The sequence below is a fragment of the Bos indicus x Bos taurus genome, chromosome 21, assembly GCF_003369695.1.
Source record: "Bos indicus x Bos taurus breed Angus x Brahman F1 hybrid chromosome 21, Bos_hybrid_MaternalHap_v2.0, whole genome shotgun sequence".
Lineage (NCBI taxonomy): Eukaryota > Metazoa > Chordata > Mammalia > Artiodactyla > Bovidae > Bos > Bos indicus x Bos taurus.
The window spans coordinates 65961654-65967907 of NC_040096.1; the positions used below are offsets into that span (position 1 = coordinate 65961654).

The 6254-nt window shown below is 57.0% G+C and overlaps 1 long non-coding RNA gene across 1 annotated transcript; it reads left to right on the plus strand.

The window, feature by feature from the left end:
• The first annotated feature begins 1756 nt into the window (after positions 1–1756).
• Positions 1757–6011, plus strand: LOC113879986. The gene is made up of 3 exons (XR_003507554.1): positions 1757–2529; positions 5534–5652; positions 5830–6011. It is a non-coding gene; the product is annotated as an uncharacterized LOC113879986 (long non-coding RNA).
• The last annotated feature ends 243 nt before the right edge of the window (positions 6012–6254 follow it).

Sequence of the window (6254 nt, forward strand, 5' to 3'; positions counted from 1 at the left end):
GCTTTCTCTCCCCGAGTCCCCTCGGAGGGCACAGCTGGGTGGCGCTGCAGCGGCCAGGGGCATGGCAGTGGGCAAGCCCGTTTGTATCCACCCGAGTCCCCTCAGGGCTCACCGCCAGAGGCGGCTGCAGTGGCTTGGTGGCTACTACACCCTTTGTTTACTGATGTGGCCTGCAATATTTTTCAGTCCCCCTCCCACCACCTTGAAAACATCCACAGAGGTTGGTAGAACCTAAGGGCTCAGGGCTGCACCCTGGGACACCATGAGGCAGGGGCCTCGGCCCGGGCGGGTGTTTGGAAGGGAGCGAGGGGACTGACTGCTCTTTATTTGGGTGTTCTGACCCCCAGCCTGTGGACTTCTCACACATCAGTTGTTGCAGAACAACCTTCTGAAGCTTTTATAACACTTCCTTAATATTAAAAAAAAAAAAAAAAATCCCTCCCTTTCCCCCAACCCACAAACCCTGAAGGAGGCACAGGAGACAGAGCAACAGAACTTCTTTCAAACTCAGGCAGTAACTTAAAGAGCGGGTCCAGCTCCGAGGAGAGCCCACTGCCTGCTGGGCCCAGCTTACCCAGACCTTAGACCCGTGTTCTGATTCAGGGTCCCTGGGACACCCTGATCCCCCCCAACCCCGTGCAAAGAGCTGCCCTTGCCCTCTGTTTCCCATCCCTGGCTGAGCATCCTGGAAGCTCTGGAATATGCTGAAACCAAATCGCCTCTCAAGTCAATTCTCCTCAATGAACTTAGGCTTAACTTTTCTGAACAGTTCCGCCGCTAATCAATATCAGGCACAAATGGTAGATTCGATGTGTGTAGGACAAAGATATAATCTGCTTAAGGGAACCAAGTCAAGACGTCTTAGAAATTCCCCCTTATATTTCTCAATCAGCCCTTCTTGGTGGTAAATGTGGTTCTGTAAGATTCGGGGGGGTTGGGGTTTGGCTGGAGCCTGGGGCAGGGAAGAGTGTGGGGCTGAAGAAACAGTAGTTTGTGTGGACAAATCCCTTACAACCCTCTCTGGGCTTCTGTGAGCCCCTCCACACATACTCCCCTCAGTTCCCTTATTCATGGATCTGTCCGTGGGGCGATTGTGTAAGGTTAAAATGCAGTTTGTAAAAAGGTTTCATGGATTCGTGATGGGAATATGATTTATTAACATGTGAATATCCCCAGCGTCCCGCGGAATAAAGGGCATTTTGGCCTCGCTGGCTCTGCGTCCCCTCACTCTAGCCCCCCAGGGAGAGCTCTGTGTTTGCCAGCTGGGTTTCAGGCTTTTCTATGATGCAGATTTGGGAGAGAGAGCACAAAAGAGCGAGGTCTCAAGAGGGAGAGAGAGGGGGGCGGTTCTTACTGTCTGGGCGAGTTCCAGGCGCCCCTTTGTTGCGGAGAAATATGGAGAATGGGCAATGCAGAAAAGGAGACAAAGAAAGAAGCAGCCAGGCTGAATCTAGCCCATCGTAAAAAGCCGGGAGAGGGGGGCTAAGAGAGAAAGAGAGAGAGAGAGAAAGCCAACGAGAGGAGGCAAGCAACGGGTGTTGCAAGGGAAAGACGGCAGAGCCTCCAGAGAGCGAAGGAGCTGGAGAGGGGAGAGGGGATGGTTCATACCTGGTTTCCAAAGATGCCAGCCAAGACTGGGATCCCTTTTGTTTTCATTTTTTAAATTTATTTTTAGAATTCTAGTTTAACTTTTAAAATGTATTTTTACGTATTTTTAAACTTTTATTTATCTATTTCACTGCATCGGGTCTTGGCTGCGGCCGTGGGGTCTCTGTTGTGTAACGTGGAATCTTTCCACGTGGCATTCGAGCTCTCTCGTTGTGCCGTGTAGGTTTCAGTACTTGTGGCATGTGGGTTTAGTTGCTCCAAAGCCTGTGGGGTCTTTGTTCCCTGACCGGGAATCGAACCCACACCCCCTGCACAAGGCACATTCTTAACCACTGGACCGGCAGGGGAGCCCCTGGGATCCCTTTTACATTCTTGGTGGCTGGACTGCTGCTTCTGTGCATGTGATCTAGTGCTGAGTCCCAGACACCTGGGCCCTGGCTCTTTCCCGGTTACTCACCCATCCATCCACCCTTCACTCATGACCGTGAAATACTGAGCCCTTCTTCTAGCTGCGGCTCTGCGGCTGGTGATGCAGGCAGGTGGTGGTTACTGAGCCGTGCAGTACACGTGCCTGGAGAGAGGAGACGTCAGACCAGGCCTGGGGACGAGTCCACTCAGAGTGAGCTGGTGTCACAACCAGTGACAAGCACGGGGGCTGAACGTGACCGGGGGTGAGAGGGGGCAGTGAGTGACCCGAGGGCGAAGTCCCTCCCTAGAGGAGCTGAGTCAGAGAGGTGAGTCCAGAGGCACACGGATGTACCATCAGGAGGTGGAGGACGCAGGGCGGCGGAGGCGCGTGCAGGCACCCTTGGCTGACGACACAGCACGTGCCAAGGCCCAGGGGCCACCTGGAACGCGCACGTGTGGCAAATGTGTAAAGACTCAGGCATGGTGGAAGCTCTGACCTCAAAGCGCTGTAAGGTGAGAGACGAGAGCTTGGGTTTTTATCATGAAGACAAAGGAGTCAATGGAAAAATTTAAACCTTGAGGTTTTCAGTTAGAAAGTTTGCTTTGACAGCTGCACGAAGAGCACCTGAGGGACGAAGGCCCCCCCCCCCCCCCCCCCCCCCCCCCCCGCTTCACCAGGCTGAGGTTTCTTACCTGCAGCTGCTGCCTCCAGGGGGTCAGGCAGAGGCGTGCGTGAGTGTGCGTGCTGTGCACACGGACATGGGTGTGTGTGTACGTGTATGCCTGTGTGGATGCCTGTGAGTGTGTGCGTCCGTGTCGCAGCTCTGGGACCTCGGGCTGGGGCAGGGAGACTGGACCAGCTGCCTCCCCACATCCCCAGACCCCGTACCCAGGGTTCGTGCAGCAGAGGAGAAGCTGTGCTGGGCACAGCAGGTGGCCCGGGGGTGTGCGAGGACAGACGCTACAGAAACAGCTGGAGGGGAATCAATTTGTTCTCTGCTACAGCCAGACACAAACCAATTAGAGCAGACCCAACAGGGGCCCGGTGCTGGGAGAAAGGAACACAGAAGGGCAAATCCGGACACGGCCTCCTTGCTGGCACCGTCCAGCTGCCGGTGGGGTAAAAACCCGGCTCCAGGAAGGTGGCCAAGACTGTCCGCCCTGCGTCCTGCCGCCCCCGGCCCGCTCCTCATCCCACCTGGACACTGGGGTCAAAGGGAGATGTGGGCTCCAAACCGGGGCCTCCCTCGGGTCCTGTCCTGAGAACACCAGCCCATCCTCTCGCCCCTGCCCCCCTGCCGAGCTCTCCTCCAGTCCCCCTGCTGGGGGTCCCCTGGCCTTCGTTCAGGGAAGGCTCCAGCCAGAGGTGAGGGGCCAGGAACTGGGCAGCGGGACTTCCTTGGTACAGCCTGGAATCGCCGAGACCATCTCGGGACCCTAGCCTCCTCCCCCCTAGCCCTGGTCCTGCCACCAAGGAGGCACTCAGGAAGGCTGGCCAGTTCTCGGTGGTCCCACTGATCACAGTGCTCCCCCGCTGGGCCCCCCAGACCCCTGCGGACCAGCTAGCTGTGTCCCAGCCAGGACCCCAGACTCCTCCCTGGCTGCAGGCTCCTGGCACTGTGCCAGGATGGTGATGGGTGAGCCATCCCCACGAGGCCCCCTGTGGGCTGTGGGCCCTGTTTTCCAGGAACCAGCATCTCAGTGTCTGCAGCCTGACCTGGGTCCAGGCTGTGCCCACAGAGTCCTGGTTCCTACAATGGGCCTTCCAAGGACCGGGAGTGTGAATCAGGGGCAGCAGCCAGGGAGGCCCCTTCGCTCCCTCTGGGGCCCATCCAGCAGCCTGGGAGGCACGGGCCCGTGTCCCTGTGTGTGGTGCTGCCTGCCACCTCTTGCCTGTCCCCACCTCACTTCAAGACCAACCCCTGGCTTCTCAGATGCCGAGTGGGTGTTCCTGCTGTCAGGTCCGGCCTGGCAGTTGGCACGCTTGCTTCTCGAGTGCCTCCTGCTTGCCAGTGTGGGGCAGTGGGGCCAGGCTTCAGCCTCTCAATTTAGAGGGCAGGACATCACATGGGCCCCAAGAGAACTCTGCGAGTAGTCCTAGAGGGCTTCCTGGAGGAGAACATACTTGGGCTGGCCTTGAAGGATGATCTAGACACCCCTGGTGCAGAGAAGGGGCCCCAGCATCATGACTCTGCATCTTCTATGTGTCCGGTACTGCCCCTTCCCCTGACAACCTCGCCTCCCCATGGAGTCCCAGGGTCCAGCCCACCCACCCATTGTCCCAGCCACTCAGGACCCCCTTTCCAGAGCCTCCCTTGCTCCTTGCAGAGCCCAGGAAATTTCTTTCACTTTGGTTTTTTTTTTTTTTTTTGGTTTTTTGTTCTAATCTTTCTCTCTTGCTAAAGGAAAAATCCACAGAGAACTTCCGGTAAATAAAATCAGCCGCCTGGTTCCAAGTGCTTCGGTGACTCAGCTGCTGCTGATTACATGTCAGGACTGAGTGTCTACCTTGGGGACTCACAGGCCTCCAAGAATACATGCATGTGCCCCCGGGTTCAAGGACTGGACCCTAAAGGCCCTTCAGCCAGGCCCACAGGGCCCCCGCCTGCCTTCCCAGCAGCTTCCTTTGTGCCCCCAACCCTCGTTCTGCCACAGCCCCTCAGCAACACCCTCCCACCTCTGTGCACAGTATCTTTTCCAGCTCCATCCAGAACCTTCTTTCCCCCTTACTTGCTGGCACAGCAAGCTCTTCTCATCCCCAGAGCAATCCACGGCCCCTCCCCAGCCCCGACCCGGAGGGCATGAATAAGAGTGTCCCCCTGCCCCTGGGGACCGTCTTGCTCCATCTAGCACGCCCCTGGGGTCCCCAGCGCTCTTCGGTGCAATTTTTCACATTTGCCCCTCGTTTTGGAGGCTGACTTCACCAGTGGAGCTCTGTTACCCCCACACCCACCCCCAGGACCCCCACTCCCTAAAGGTGACATACTCCGCCCCAGTACGGGGCTGCTGGGGTCAAAGCCACCTCCCCTCCCCTTGAAGCCACGGAGACTCCTACCTGCAACCAGGAGTGGCAAGAACCTCCTCGCCCCCGTCTTCAGCAGGTCAAAGAGCCCAAGCCATGCACCCCAGGGTCACCACTAAGTCTAGGGGGGTGCTGGAGGGAAGAGCCACAGGGCTTGTAGTACGGGGGAGGCTGGCAGAGTCCTGGATGTCCTGCCACTTACGGCTGCAATCCACCAAGACCTTCGGGGGTCTCATCTGTAAAGTGGACTGCTGGAGCCCATGGAACTGGGCGGTGGCCGTGCCCTGTCCCTAGGGCCCGCACACATAAGGTGCTCAATGGTGGCGCAGCACCCTGCCACGCTCTGCCTCAGGCAGGCTGTGGCCCTGCAGGCTCCGTGGTTTGGAATTGCGCCCTCTGCTTTCACCCTCACTTACCAGGAGCAGTTCTCATGAGACTTGTCGTGACCTTTGTTGTCCAGAGGCTCTTGGGGACAGTATCAGTGTCTCATTTTAGGGCCACCTAGATGGAGCCACATGGGAGAAGTGTCTTTCAGAGCCAAGGCTGGAAAGAATCTGCATGCCTTACAGGGCACTGAATGATGCCATCTTTGATGGAGGCTTTTCCTGACACAGGTAGGCAGAGGCCCTGCTCTGGATGGTCGCCTCCAGACCGATGGGACCAGTCTTGTCCACCTCCCCAGGGGTCTCACCAGTCCTTACGTGACTTGATGGGAAGAACGGAGGGAAGGCTTATCCTAAGGGATAGTGAAGGCTGCTGGACTGATCCTATTTCCCTTTTCACCCTGGCAGCCAGGAACCTCGGAGCCAAATTGCCGACTCCAGTCAAAGCCTCTGTGCTGGACCTCCTGGCCTGCGTGTTTATGTCCCACTTTTCCCCTTATGGTTCCGATCCTATCCTCATTCATATTTCCTCTAACCTGGAAAGCTTCGTGTGTTACGTGTATTTTGTATAATACACTTGAATGAATGAATGAAAGGATTGAATGACTTTTGTATACACTGACTTGTAGTTTGCCTGAGGCTGATGGGATCCTTCAAGTAAGGCAGGGTTTGAGTGAACGCTTGCCTGTGTCAGGCATGAACAGACCCAACCACTGCCCCCCACCAAGCCTCACATACCCGCCCCCCCAGCCCCAGGAGCAGACCCTCCACTCCCCGCTCCTCGTCTCCTCCTGAAGGTCACGTCCATTCAGAACCTGTGCTGGACACCATCT